The 15021-nt window shown below is 37.8% G+C and overlaps 1 protein-coding gene across 4 annotated transcripts in view; it reads right to left on the bottom strand.

Moving 5' to 3' along the window:
• The window catches only part of ZFHX4 (zinc finger homeobox 4), a 149153-nt gene that overhangs the window by 131711 nt on the left and 2421 nt on the right, over positions 1-15021 (bottom strand). Inside the window, exon 1 of one of the 4 annotated variants that reach the window (XM_021550544.3) lies at positions 14484-14857. The exons of the other annotated variants lie outside the window; for them this stretch is intronic. The gene's annotated coding sequence lies outside the window, so the exon portion shown is untranslated. Of the gene's footprint in view, positions 1-14483; positions 14858-15021 lie in introns of those variants that run through there. 4 annotated transcript variants of the gene reach the window in all.

Genomic DNA, 15021 nt, shown 5'->3' on the forward strand with positions numbered 1-15021 from the left:
CATGTATTTGCTCTAACTGAATATTAATAGCTCACATTGGTGTTAGACAAGAACATGAACTGTAATTATCCTTCTAATTTGTGCTTGCATACCATATTTTTACCACCTGACACAGGTTCTGTAGTGATTACTTCATTAGTGATGAAGAATGGCCTAATCAGGAAAAGTATTGCTAGAAAACTCTTGTTTGCCAATAGTAGGAGAAAGCATCAACTTTTTGCCTTTCTTTATGGAGAAAGGTGCATCTGAATGATAGTGACCCAGTGAACATTAGAGCATTAATCACCTCCCTTTGTCTCATCTATACAAGGTAGGATTAGAGTTAAAATGATGACTGCTTAATCCCTTTGATTTTCTTTTACTAAATAAATATTAATCTGCAAATCAATCAGATCCTGTATTATAACACACACAATATACACTATGAAAGGTTGTATAAATTACACTCAATTTTACAAGCATACCATTAATGGAAAAAGCCCCCATGTTTTCACTTTTCACTCCCCAAACCCCTGTTAAATTTGGAAGTTCAAGTTAATAATCCTACTAAATATATAGCTAAGCTATTGAATCCATATTCCTTTTTCCTCTAAAGAACTTCACTGCATCAATCATTTGAGGAATTAATAAATCATATTTACTGTGTTTATTCATATGTCAATACTCCCAATCTGTAAAGCTTTCAACATTTAATCTCTTTAACTCTGACTAAAGTTAGTTTACATTAGATGTTGTTTTAAACTCATGTGGAACTAAATTAAATAAAAGCAGCTAGAAAATTAATCCTAATTATCTTCATGAAAAATAGTGCTGCTTGGATCCATCACCTGTTCTCACACACTATGAAAGAGATCATTTGCATTCACAGCTCTCAAGAAAAAATTACAGATATGTAGGTTTTTGCTTCATTAATTTAATGAAAATGTAATATTAACATAAGTAAGTATACTAAAAATACTTTAATGATGTAAAATAGAGCAGCATAATCTTCTAAAGTGTGAATTATCACAAGCTTTGTGATTTTGCTGAAGTCTGGATGTGCCCTCTATCAGCATATTTGCAAGGTAAGAATGGATGGCAAAAGTAACAAATAATGACTAGGGAGTCAGAGTGGCTCTACAGCATTCACCTAACTGCTTTGTTGTCTCAAAACAAACTGTGAAATAAACATTACAGCACTTTTTTGCTTGTATGCTAAAAATGCTGCAATTATCTTTCTAAAAGTTACCATGAAGCAGGTAGTCAAGCAAACAGTCCAGGTCTTGGGAAGACACTACAACTCCAGATAAGCTCAAAAAGAGTCTTGATGAAAACAAAATATAAAGAATCTTGCTTTTGAGCAGATTTACAAGACTGCAAGACTCTGCTAATTATGCATCTGGAAAAAAAAATAAAGGCTGTGGTATTGTAAATCATGTTAAACATTTAAATATTATTCTGTATTAAATTCAGCCTGGTCAGTGAAAATACAAGATGTTTTTTAAACAGATTAGTTATTAATAAAGCACTTTTTTTTCTAGAATATTATCATGGCAAATTTGTTTTGTACTGCCAAGATCAGCTGGGCATTTTGTTTTTATTATGCATAGTCTTTTGTCATTTTTTTGTTCTGCAAGTTAATTTGACTGCTGTGCATAAGTGAAGTGAGCAATTCAGTAATTAACTTTGGTGTTTTAAAATGTATGAACTTTAATTAGATTTCATTATAAACAAACAAATGTCAACCATAATTATAAGCTCCTTGGTTTAACCACATATTATCCCTTTTCAAACAAACTTGATGTCAGACAAATTAAAATCAAGCAGCCAGCAATTTTGAGTTGAATTTTACATGATCTGCCAGTAACCTGATTACTTTAACTTCAATATCATTACAGGAAAAGTATTTCAAGAAAAATAATTACAAGAATTCCAACAGGAGACAAGCTTAATTGTATTGATTCAAAAGATGCATGTATATAGGAACCATGCTGAAGGAATAATGTTATCTTAAATCTACAGTTACTATTAAAATTATATTGTCTGGCATGAAAAAGGCAATTTGAGATCAGGGTCTGGAAAAGCAAGATACAAAACTAACTGAAATAATTATCTTTTCACTATTATACTTTAAGCAACAAAATATCAATGAGGAACAACTTGAAGGCATGAAGGTTTGCAGGTTTATTTACTGACTGGTGTATCTATTAGTACCAGGAACAAGTGGAGCTGTCAGGACATAATGAAGGTAAATGATTAGTTAGCACAGAGACTGAGCTCTTCTTCAATGCAATAAGAGTTAATTAAAGTTTACCACCAAACATCAACCAAAGCAGGATGTTGATCAGGTTTCAGCATTAAGTGCAAACAGACAATGGTTGGCAGCAATTAGTGCAGCTATCAAATGACATGCAATTATAATTATACATTTAAAACACCTAAAGGCTTGTGGAAGGGAGGGAAGAATCCCATCAGCTTCTTTGACTATGTACAGTTAAAGTGCAGGAAACAGGTATCAGATATATCAGTTCAATATTGTAAATCAATAGCATTAAACAAAAAAAAAAATGTTGCATAAGCACATTATCTGAAAAAGGACAATCCACTGTACATGAAATGGAAGAAATATGCAGGCAACTCCTAACGAAGATAAGTACTAGTTAGATTAAATAAATTACTTTACTGCCGCCACTCACACTGATACGCATAAACAGGGAAGTGTTTGGGGTTTAAAGACTGGTGGTTGCAGCTTTGTTACACATTTTTATGCCAGACTCAGGGTTACCTGGTATCTTTAGTCCCTGTGGCCACATTCACAGCATTAGAAGGCCCAGAAGGACCGCGGGCCCAAAGCCCATGACCACAAGAGCTGGTTTCACATGCTAGCTGCAAGCGTCCTGCAAGGAAGCCTGGGCTTACCAGAGGCAATTGCCTGGCACCTGAGCCACAGCCTAAGGCTCTGCCACACATCCCCTCCTCCCCACCCCCTCCAATCAACATGTGCGCCAGTTCTGCCTGCTCCCAAACTTATGCCCAAGTTTTGGGAAAGAAATAGGAAGTGAGAGATTTCCACCACAGACAAACTCTGTGTGTCGTACAACAGCAACGCAGATGTGCCAATAACTCAGAACACAGCGAGGGCCGGTGCCGCTACCGCCACGCGCTGCTCCCGTTCCAAGGCCTTGCGGAATGGTGGCAGCCACCGGATCGGTGATACAACAGAGGCAGTAACAATTTTCTTCTCAGCCTTCCATTAAAACCAAAGGAAAGATGATAAACTTGCAGCAGTAACTTTATTAGCAACACCAAACAAAGGGAAGAATTGCTCTCAGCCCAGCACTGACAGTCTGCTGAATGCCCTCAGCGCAGATCTGGGAAGTTAAAACACCCCCAGTTCTAAAGTATCAAACACACAGGGCATACAGCAAAGCAAGCAAATAGCCATTATTAACTGGTGTAGCCCAACAGACAATTAGCTACACAAATCTAGCATCCAGACAATTCTCAGTAACTGCTCCATGCACTGGAGATGGAATAACTCACTTCCACTCACTGGCACAGTGCACTGGTAGTAGGATTACCTGGTTAAACACCTACACTGTTCCACATCAGCAGAATAGGTCTGGCAAGAAAGATCCCGACCTCAGGGAACCAAGATCTCTTCAGCGTTTTTATGGATAACGCAGTGGGAAAAGTGCTGTGCTCTTCCTAGGTATGTAACAGGAAGCAAGACAAAGCTTTCCAGCAGACAAGTAGCAGGCTTCCAAGAAAGCTAAGCTGTGACAAATTAAAACCTGATGATGAAAGGAGCAAAAGAGTTAGACATAGTGTTAGACAGTAGGATTCACTGCCGAAGGATACCACTGAAACCATGAATCTCCCAAGATCTAAAAAAAAAAAAAGAATGGAAACTGGCTGCCAAAATTATCCAGAGTTATTGTAATGAATGTGAACAAACAAAAACATAAATTGTAAGGGATATTAAGATTTGTTTTTCAGCGGTATAAAAAATTTGAATTTGCAATCTTGCCAAGGCAGGTATATACAAAAGGTTATACTACATCTGCCTACTGTGATATTCTTCAAAAGCATTTTGCACAGGCTAGTCAAAGATAGAAAAGGCTGGCCATCACGAAATCCCAGTTTGGCAATCAGTATGTTTTTATATTATGAATTACCCCCTGAGTAAAGAAGTGTCTACAGCAGGGAGACTATCCTTAAATTTTCTTTAAACTAACCCATGCAAAAAAATCATCGGCATCAGTCTGTATTTTAATGTTGCATAAATTTCCACTGTGTCACCATCTTTTAAGACTGTCAACATTGTATTTTTTTAAATGCAAAATGCACTTTTTTTTTTTTTAATTTTATAAGGAAACCCACATACATATGCAAAATGCATTAGGACGGGTTGTGTTGGCTACCAGTTGTGATTTTCACTGGAATGTGCACACGTTCACATTGCTAAAATTATTTTAATAAAATGCTCTACTGCTTTTCATAGTTCCTGGGTTGAAGCCTAGAGCAGTTCTACAGATTTTTTTTTCCTAACAAACCTCATTTTCCCAACTAATTCTGTTATGCTAGGGATTTGTGCACAGAGTTGGCTAATCCCAGTATTTCCCTAGAGCTGCATCTAAGCTATGGCCCACTCCCAGCACAAAAGTGTCTCCAAAAGCCCTTTCGCCCCCTTCAGCACTGATACACTCATTGGTCCTGACATTTTCACTTCAGCCATGACAAATGAGCTGATGGCTGTGATCAGATTGCACACGAGGACTGCTTTATCAAAGACGTATCATTAACTCTCATCACTGTCTTCCATTATGACTCTTTTGGTCAAATCTGTTGTGAAAATGCAAGTGAGTTTAAAAATATAACCTAAACATAGCAACAAACAAACTTCATTAAAAAGCAGGAAAGAAAACCAGACTCGTATGGGATCAGAAAGAGTCTAGCGTTAACTAAATGTTTCTCTGGGGATTTAAGTAACTGTACTCAACCTCTGCCCCAGTGCAAACATGGTAGTTGACCGTCTTCGAAAGGCCCCTTCCCCCATTGCGGACTGAGAGCACTACTTTGCCTTTTTTAGAGAAACAAAAATATAGCAGCAGCCATCAAATATGTCTAAAAACAAAGTCAACTTTTTTTTTCCTTTTTAGTCTCTGAATCACTTCACATTCTGTGTGTCTGCTCTTATCAAAATACATTTCTCAAATAAATCCCTTAAAGAATATAAAATTTTCATTTGAATCACAGCCACATAATCACACTGTTTTCTGACTCACAATAAAAACACCAACATAAAGCACTGTCTGAAACGGAAATCACTCAGCTCCCTATGAATATCACAACCTTTTTGTCAAGTTAGAACCTAAGTTCCAGTTACACAGTTCTTGTTACATCTAGAGGGTTTACAAAGTATATATTTGTTGTAACGTATTCTAGCAATTCATCTGAGAATACACATCTAGCAGAGTCAACTGTAACACAACAGATCTTGGGAATGAAGGTCATGCTTTGAGATAAAGTGCTATTCACTTTTGGACCATGCAAGAAGCTCTTTATTCCTGTTCTTATTGGCATCAGTTCCCCCTTACCAGAGCAACAACAAAGCCAAGTGCTCGTGTGAGGTTTATGAATAAATCAGAGGTGAGCCACTTTAAGTGCTGCCCATGATTTCCTTGTTGACAGTGAGCACTTAAACAGGCTTCTATGACCAGCAACTCCTGGCAAACCTTAATGGCTCCTAATCTGTACCCTGCTTCATTTCAGGAAAGAAATGACCTACCCCAATTTTTCTCAAGTCTTCACCTTTTGGGCAACTACTGTCCTGCCTTTTTAAGAAATTCACATTTGGGGACTGTCCTGTTTCAGTGCCAAGTTTTCACATAACACACAACATAAAAATCACCATTTTCTTCCTTGAAAACAAATGACAGCTAATAAAATATTATTATGCTGTGCAGCCTAAGTAATTCCCAGACAAACCATTACACAATTCAGTGTTTGTTTAAATAGCATAGATTTTTAAATGAACCTAAAAGATATGCAGTATATTTGCCTCCAATTATTAAAATCATGTAAAAAATATGCTGAGAGCAGATTCAACCCTTCTGTACAGCTACAGCTGAAATCAGGAATGTTTATAAATCATTACCACTGAACGTGTTTTAAACATTCAAACAGCCTCAAAATATATTTTAAAATAATATTAACATTTAAAATCAAACTAATTTCAACAGTAAACTCTGTGCTGGGCCAAACAAGTCTGGTCCGGGCACATTAGAATCCATCTGTGGTATGACACTAGGTGTTCCAGTATGTACGTCTTTGATGCACAAAACCACTCGGAGAGTTATGCTGCTCAACATTAAAGCTGTATCCTGCATGGAGAATAGATTTCAACATGGAATGAAATTCTTCATTTTTAAGTACTCTCTCTCCCTCACAACGCCTCTTCTTCCCCCCACCCCCCCCCCTTTTTTTGACATGTCACCATCTCCAGATGGCTGAATTGACTCTGTAGTAGCTGAGTTATTGTCAGCCTCCCAGTTTCTGCTATATTTAAATACTAACATTTTTTTACACTGCTGTGTCCTGTTGCCTTTCCACCCACTCAGGAAAAAGCTGTGATTTCAGTGAGCGTTCCCCCCGGGGCCGGGGGGCGGCCGCCTGGCAGCGCTGACCTGCCGCTGCTGGAATTGCGGCGGGTGCCTCAGTAGATGACGCTCTTCTTTGCAAGGGCCTGATCCAAACCTGGGGAATCGATGAGGCAGTGCTGGACCTCGGAACAGGCCCTCAGTCAAGACTGGAAACTGCAAAAATGCTGTTCAAAGCAAAGCACCCGTCAAGTGAGAAAGAAAACTGCGGGCCAGACCAGTTAGGACATAAAGCTCCAGTGATGCTTTTCACTGGAACCGAAACATCTGTCCCAGTGCACTGCAGATAACTCAGTGAGAAATCATATTTTTCTTCTCTACAGAAACCAGTTGCTTCTGCTGGAAAAAGTCCCAAAGCACATTGCTTTGTTTTAGCAGAGTGGCTTGTGGTTTTGTGTGCATGGGGTGGCACTTCCCATCCCAGATATAACTGCACTGCAATAGCAATTTTTTTTTTTTTTGTGAACAGTTTGTGAAAACTCAAAGGAACTGAGAGATTGAGGGATGACATATGACATATAACTAAATAATTTATTTTAGAAATGTTACATTTTCTTTAATTTAAACCCTTGGTGCTGTAAACAAAATCAATAACCATATTTCAATTTTAAAAAAATAACAAAGCAGAAAAGGACCTGAGTAAAACCCACAGGAATAAATTCCCTGTTTAAGGAGCTACTTTTCACTCAGAACATTATTTTCTGGAGTGGGGAAGGCACGGGAAATGCTAGGTGGTAAACAAGGAAAATCTTAATTAAAGGTGGACAGCCATAGTTTCTCAAACAGGCAAACCATCTGCATTTGAAAACATCAGGCAACACCTGGCAAATCCAAGGATATTTTTTCCCCTCTCTTGCTATGAAAGCTCTGGTCCTCTGAATATCAAAAATCAAAGGGGCATCCCGAACAGATAGACAGAAGTAATGTTTTTGCCATGAAAAAGAGATTATTCTTATCTGTTACACTACCATCTTCTGGGACAAATGTGGAAACAACTGGGATTATTCCAGGTTTCAATCAGGGCCCCAAACACTGGAGCACTACCAGTGACAGGTGCCTTGTCATCTCAGATTAGGTGAATTTATAAGGCAGCTTCAGTGTCAAAACAGGGAGGAGCAAGCCTTCAGCAGCAGCCTCTCACAGACCCTCAGCTCTGCTGTTACCTGGTAAAAGGAAGAGAACTGACCCCCCCCTCAGCCTCTCTGGAAAACCTCTTACTTACAGACCTTCTGGTGTCTTTCTTAAAAATGGAAATGGTAGCACAAAAAGAGGAAACAAAACCTTTCAACTTTGATTTTATGGGATTATTGTCAAGTGGTAACTACAGGCCTGATTCTATTTCCACTAATATCAAAACTGTCTTTCTTTCCAGTTTTACACTCATATTATTCCTCTAATTTCAGGGCAGTAATTGTTGATTTAGTTTAGGGTGAATGGAAAGAATACAGTTCTTTTGGTTATATGTGTCGTAGGCACACATCAAGACAGGCCTTTTGTATGTCTTTCTTTGTTGCAGAAATAGAACGTTTGTCTATTTAAATGCAGTTTTAAATGTATATCCAGTGTGCACATCGCTTGTTTTGCAGACACTGCTGCAGCCTGCATGGTAAATGTTTGTTTTCAGAGTCATCATGGTCTTTCATGTATGTACAGCCTTTAGTTTTTGAACTATTGACCTGAAGGACCGTAACACCTTCTTAGGAGCTGGAATAACCCATCAGATCACTGTGAGTACTAAACGTCTGCTAGATTTGTCTGTAAAGAGATCCCAGTTTTTGTGTGTCTTTAAATTTTTTCTCAAAAATAATAAAAAAGCACATTAAATATAATTTAGACAAATTATAATCTAAATATATATAGATATATCTGTTTTCTTTTTTTTTTTTTTAATTGAAAGCCGATTCTGAGTAATGTGAACATAAAACAGAGTGTCTTGATACAGGAAACTTTTATTTTGACCTTATAACTTAGTTAAACCATTCCTCAGAATATTTTTTTAAGCTAAAAACATAATTCTTCAACAGTTCTGCCATATTTCAGGCTGGCACAAACTTTTCTGGTTAGTTTAGAACATAGCAAAAGTTTCAATAGTAATGAAAATACTGGTATAAAACTGCTATAGAGTGACTATTAAAAAGGAATAGAGTGGCATATATTATAGACTGAACTTCCTGCTTTTATTTATGCAAAGCAAGTTTATCTCTACAGGTCTGCAAAATCCAGATGGCTGGATGGCCAATATGTGTGTTTATTACCCCTTTCAAAAACAACAACAACTACCAAGCAAAACCTACTAGGTTTGTTATACCAGCTCATACATGTCTGAGTTTCTCCTACCTGTGCATCTGTTCACATAAACATATTTTGTGTTACATCTTATTCTTTAAAATCTTGAATCTCAGAATCTCGATGTGCTGGGTTTCTGCCCATTCAGAAAGAATGCAGACATCACATAAGTTATTATTAACCCATGTGCTATCCAGTTCTACAGTGGCTGGAACTTTGCCAGAGACAACACATGGTGCTTGGTTAACAATATTTTAAAATATAAATTAATTTATTTTTTTAATTAACACATTTTTCTTATTGGAATACATTAATAGGCTCTTCCCAGAATGAAAGGCGTACCCTAAGCATATTCCTTTCAAAGAAGTTTTAAGGAATTTCATAAAGTAAGCAACAAAACATTCTAAAACCTCCAGAAGCTCTTTACCTTTAAAAAAAGGGAAATTTTGTGACTATTATTCCCAAACACTGTCTGCATTTACAGTTTTGGTTCATTTATCCATAAGCAATCCTAATTTCTTAAAGGCATCTCTAATGTTTAAATACTATCAGATCAAGCCCAATACTGAAGTAACAAGCATTTACAAATAAATGTTCTGCAAACTGGAAGAAAATCCCTGAAACTAGTTAATATTTAGACTGACTACCAAGAGTTTTCCACAGTAGCTCTAAATCGGTAATTATGTTGACCTGGTAAAAAAAGAGAGCCTATTTAATATGCACACATACAAATAATTATTCACACTGCATTTGATTTACATACATACAAAAGAACCACTTCCCACTTTCCAAAGTGGCTCAACACTTATGGTATTTTAACTGCCCTAATTACTGTTGAGAGAACATAATTAGAAGCACTGATCACATTGTCAACAGCTAACCAGTTGCAGCCCTGGCTGGGGGCCTGATCCTGTGCTGGCTGGAGGCGGAGGAGGCCAGGGCCCTTCTCGCCACCTGAATCTACAGGAATCCAAGTGTTTTAACCAACCTGAGGATGCTGACACAGGCACGCTGAACACCCCGCTCCTTACGTGCATGTATCAATTGCTATTTCGGTAAGCTTCCTCTGTTTTCAAAGGCGAGCAAAGCGAGTAATTTTTTCCCCAGCAAGGCTCCTATACCACTTAAACACTTAGCACTGAGTCAGAATTCATAACTTTTTCCAAAGGAGAAACAGTTTAATAATTAAAACAGATATTGACTAAACCCTGCTTCCTTGAATACTGAACTTTTATTAGATTATTATGTGTTGATGCATAATTTCCATTGGCAACTTTTAAAGCAGCTCCTTCCCTCCCTGCCGGCCCTTGTCCTCCCTCTTTCTTTCCCCCAAGCAAAGTGCTGGGAATCCTTGATACTCAATAGTCAATATTTGGTTTGCCTGTCATGTTCCTGGAGCTCCCCTCCATACAAACCTGTGTTTCTTATCCTTTCGCTGCACTACTCTCGTACGTGTTACTTCTCATGATGATGTAAATTCAGGCATCTTAGCAATTTGCTAAAATCTGTGCTTCTGCTTGTTTTCTCAAGTCTTGGACAAACATAACTTTGGGGAGAGCTGAACATAGGCATAAAGAAAGAGGAGCCTGCATTTTCATCTTCCTTTCATCTCAGTCATTCAGTCAACCATTCAGTGCCCTATTCAACAGAGCTTTTCATTATGCAAAAAAATGCTAATCCTTTTCCGATGCTTTCACACTTGTATAAACCCCCATTCCTTCGACTGAAAAGCAATTATATCAGTTTACCTTTCTGTCAAAAACAGGATTAATATTCCAATACCAGAATCTCCTTTATTTTCCTATCTTTTGCTTTAGGAAACTAGAGATTATTAGTGGCGGTATTCCTTAGAGCAAGAATACATTATTTTAAATATGATTATTTTAGCCAAAGCACGAGGGGGGAGGGGGGAGGAGAGAAAAAAAACTTCAGTTGCTGCGGAAACTCTTTTCAGTGACAGAACTGACCTTCCCTTTGCAGAGGCCTGAATAGAATGAGCCTTACTCTGGTCTATTAATCAGAAACAAATTATGAAAGAATGTGGCTGGACTGGTTGACACTATCCTGTCTTGGGAGACTCAGTAACAGCCTAGTAACAATGTCCTCTTCATGGGTAATGAACAGCCATGACAAATGGGGCAGAGAAACTATTTATTTGCATATGCAAATTCTCACACAAGGGAAACATGTACAAACAAGTGTCATTGTAAGGTGGATTAGGCAAACAACGCTTTCTTTTTAGGACACTCTGCAGCCCAGAACATTAGTCAGCACAATTAAACCAGTCTCCATGGAGACTAATGAAATTTCACCATGGTATGAGTTAAATTAGATAGCTAGTTATGTGTTTTCACAATCCAACTTGAAATCCATTATTGTTTCAGAACAATACAGCAATTGTGCCTGGCTGATCTTTGCCAGCTCAACAAGCTCCTAAGTTGACAATTTGCATATGTTAATATAATTAAGCACTAATTACATGAAACTTGTACATATTCACATGCACTTTCCCTGGGCGCTTCTCAGTTTGAACCTTGGCCAAGTCTTTAACCCTTTGAATGAATCTGGAGTAGCAAAGCTCTGCCTTCTGGGTACAGCCCCAAGGCAGATGCAGAAAAGCTCTTCATTTATAAACACAAAGCTTAACCTGGCTTCTCATATTTCTATCAACAGGCTAGAAAACATTTTTGTATCTGGTGGGGTAGGAGAAAGGCCAAGAGGTGGAGGGAGCTGGATTGGAAGTACTTTAGAGACCCAGCTCCGGTGACTTTTTTGCATATGAAAACACAAATATTTACCCACCTAACAGGTCACAAACACATGTACTGCCATTGTCACAGGTCTTCAAGATTCGAATTGTCAAAAACTAGACTGGGTTTTTTGTCAGTGCTCTCAGATCCACAAAAATGGGAATGAGAAAAGGAAAAAAGAGCAAGCAGTAACTAATGAGCTTTACATAAATATATGCAGAGGCAATTAAGCAGTGTTAATTACTATGACAGCAGTTAATTGAATATAATTAGATATTTTAAGCTACTGACTAAGGCATAGTTAAGATTAATTTTATTGAGATTAATTGTAAATAAGAATAGATTAACTGTGTTTTGACAGGCATAAAAAGTAGATCTGCAAATTAACAAGGAGAGCAGAAACTAGCACAAAAATCATATATTATCTTAATGTCACACCTCAGAATCATCTGCTCAATAAACATGACTTTCCAAACCCAAACAGACAGGAATCTTGAAGAAAAACAAACAGCTTGCAGAGATTAAAGAGCCTTTTGTCCTTTTTCATGTGCATTTCTTTTAGCAGACTAAATTAAGCGAGTCTGGTGTACGTTTTTAGGAAGGAACATTTCACACTGAATGGAAAAAATGTTCTATCACATATGAAATTCATGCAGCTGTGCGGAACCTAGTCCAGATGGTCTAAGACTATAAAACAACACTACATGATAGACAGTAGGGCCTTCCCAAGATTATGTGATAAAGTCACAACGTCATATTTTGACTTAAATTTTCTGTCATGTATTGTTTCCTTCCAGATCAGATAGGTCCATTTTAACTTTTAACTAATCCTGAATATTCAATGGAAACTCTCAACAAACATTACTGATATGCACATGAGCATAAATCATAAAATATTTGCAAAATGCCCCTTATGCTTCATAAAAACAACGCTGAATTAGTAGTCACCTGGTTCTCCCACAATACTAAACTGTTCACACCACTTAGCTTAAAGAGGTAAAAATGCCTGGGTTTAAATATGCTGCAAAAACACACCAAAACACATTCTACCAGCAGATTAATTCATGCATGCTGCTTAAGAAAATTAACAACAAGGCTGAAGAATGCTGAACAAATCACTAATAAGAAAGGAGCTTCAATTGATTTTGAAATAAATCAATAGGTGATTAACACAATATTTTTAAAGCAATAGAATGTATATATATTATATAAGCATATATATTATATTTTCAATACCTTTTTAGCTCTTAATCGAACAAGGGCTTTACAACAGTGAGCATGTCCCTATATTGACTATCAACTTCTTTGGAATGCCTTTAGTCTTTTATAACGAAAATCCAAAAAATGGTCTGTGAAACAAGGCTACGACAAGCCATTCTGCAGTGAAAGATTTTAAATCATCCAGCCTCTTCTAATAGACTTGAGACTTATTGAGGTAGAAACCATAAAAAATGAAGAAGGGAAATTTAATCCCTGAAATATTGATTTGCACATTAATATCATATAGGCAGAGGGCAATTTGGCTTCATGGAAATGACACATTGTCGACCCTTGGTGAAGTCAGAGCCAATCTAACTGCTGAACATGTCTGAATCTCAAGAGTTATTAAGGGCTTCCCTTCTTGCCTTTATGACTTTTCTTCAGCCTACCAATGCAATCTTAAATGTATTATCTTTAAGAAATAATTGTAAAACCTCAGGGGTTTTCCAGTTAATGGAAGGGAGGCTAAACCACATCAGATTCTGAAATGCAACATTAAACCCTTGCAATCAACAAAACCACCTCAATTCTCATCCATCCAGTGCAGGATCTAATATTGTTATTAGAGATAATCAAATTTCATTGTGTAAATTTAGGCTCATGGTCAGAATGGAAGCAGTAAATTCTGCAATATTAAACAGTGATTTTTCTCAGCCTCCTTTATATGTTCTTTGATGGTGCACTATCTTCACAAATAAAGCTAAACTATTCAAAAATCAAGGAACACATCTGTCGCCCTATTCTGAAAGACGCACACAATGTTGTTTGCCATCTTCACAGCCTTCCTTTAGTTTTAACTTGATCTAGCGGATAAGTTCCATTTTAGAGAATAATAAAGCAGTATCACTGCATAAACCAAACAGCAGGTACTATTACTGTGACTTACACAGATGGTTTACCTGACCTTTCTTTGTTCCTTGGGTAGGTTTCACTTTTGCAGATTTACGACTTTTCCTTCTATATTTCATTGACCCTCTATGTTCATTATCATAAAAATGAAAACTATTGAATACATGTTTATGTTGGCAAAGTCCAAAAAGCCCACGACTAAAGGATAAAGAGATGCTACAATGCACTGTGTGGATCTCCAGATCGTACACTATAAATATTCAAGCACAGATAACACGAATAACTGAATAATCCTGGTGAGCCTCAGCTCTGGAGCCAGGTGCAAGAGGTTAAAACAGCTGGCTAGCCATCTTTTATTTTGTGTGCCTTCCTACCGGCTGAAACCGCAAACCCTGAAAACTAGCAGATATTCCCTCAAGGTTGATAGTCTGATTTTTTTCATTTCAACTAGTTTAGTAGGATCCCCCAGTAGAGAAAAGACAGAAACTCCTTAAATACAGGCAGTTGAATAGGAAGTGGAGCAATGATGATTAAGGCTCTTCCCCCCCACACACCCCCCAACCTTCAACCCCCCGTTTATTTCCATCCAAACGTTTGTATTCCTTATTTCAAAGAAAAGCACTCCGGATCGTTCTGTCAGTTTTGCCAGTAAATATAAAGTAAAACAAGTGTTGATGGCACTGAGAGTGTTACATACCCAGGCTGTGTTTTTGCATTGCTCTCAATGGAAGCGATCGATGCCCATGTCACAGTCGCGTCCCAATCGCAGCCAAGTCTCTGCCTCAATCTAACCAACAACAGGCAGGGCTGCAAAGGCTTCTCACTACCTCTTCCATCCATCCACCACCAAACTAAAAATATAATGCTACATATGATCTTTTTAAACACTCCATCACCGCTCCTAAGGATCGAGCCACTGCAAATCCAGGGGAAACACGATTGAAAAAAAAAAATACACCATCAAAAAAAAAACGCCCTCACAGCAGCCACCCCAAAAGCACCCGAGCCCACTCTCTCGCTCTACTCCTGCCAACTACATAATCCTTGATAAAACCGAAGCAAGGCTAATAAAAAGAAAATTAAAAAAAAAAAAAAAAAAGAGGAGGACGGAATGGAGCCGAGGAAATGCAACTGTCAGAAAACGGGATGGTCAGACTTCCTGAGTGAACCTGCCTGTGTCTGGCTTAATGTAAATCTCCACCATCTTCAGCCTGGCAAGTTGTCTTTTGGTTGGG

Source organism: Lonchura striata, chromosome 1, assembly GCF_046129695.1.
Source record: "Lonchura striata isolate bLonStr1 chromosome 1, bLonStr1.mat, whole genome shotgun sequence".
Taxonomy (NCBI): Eukaryota; Metazoa; Chordata; class Aves; order Passeriformes; family Estrildidae; genus Lonchura; species Lonchura striata.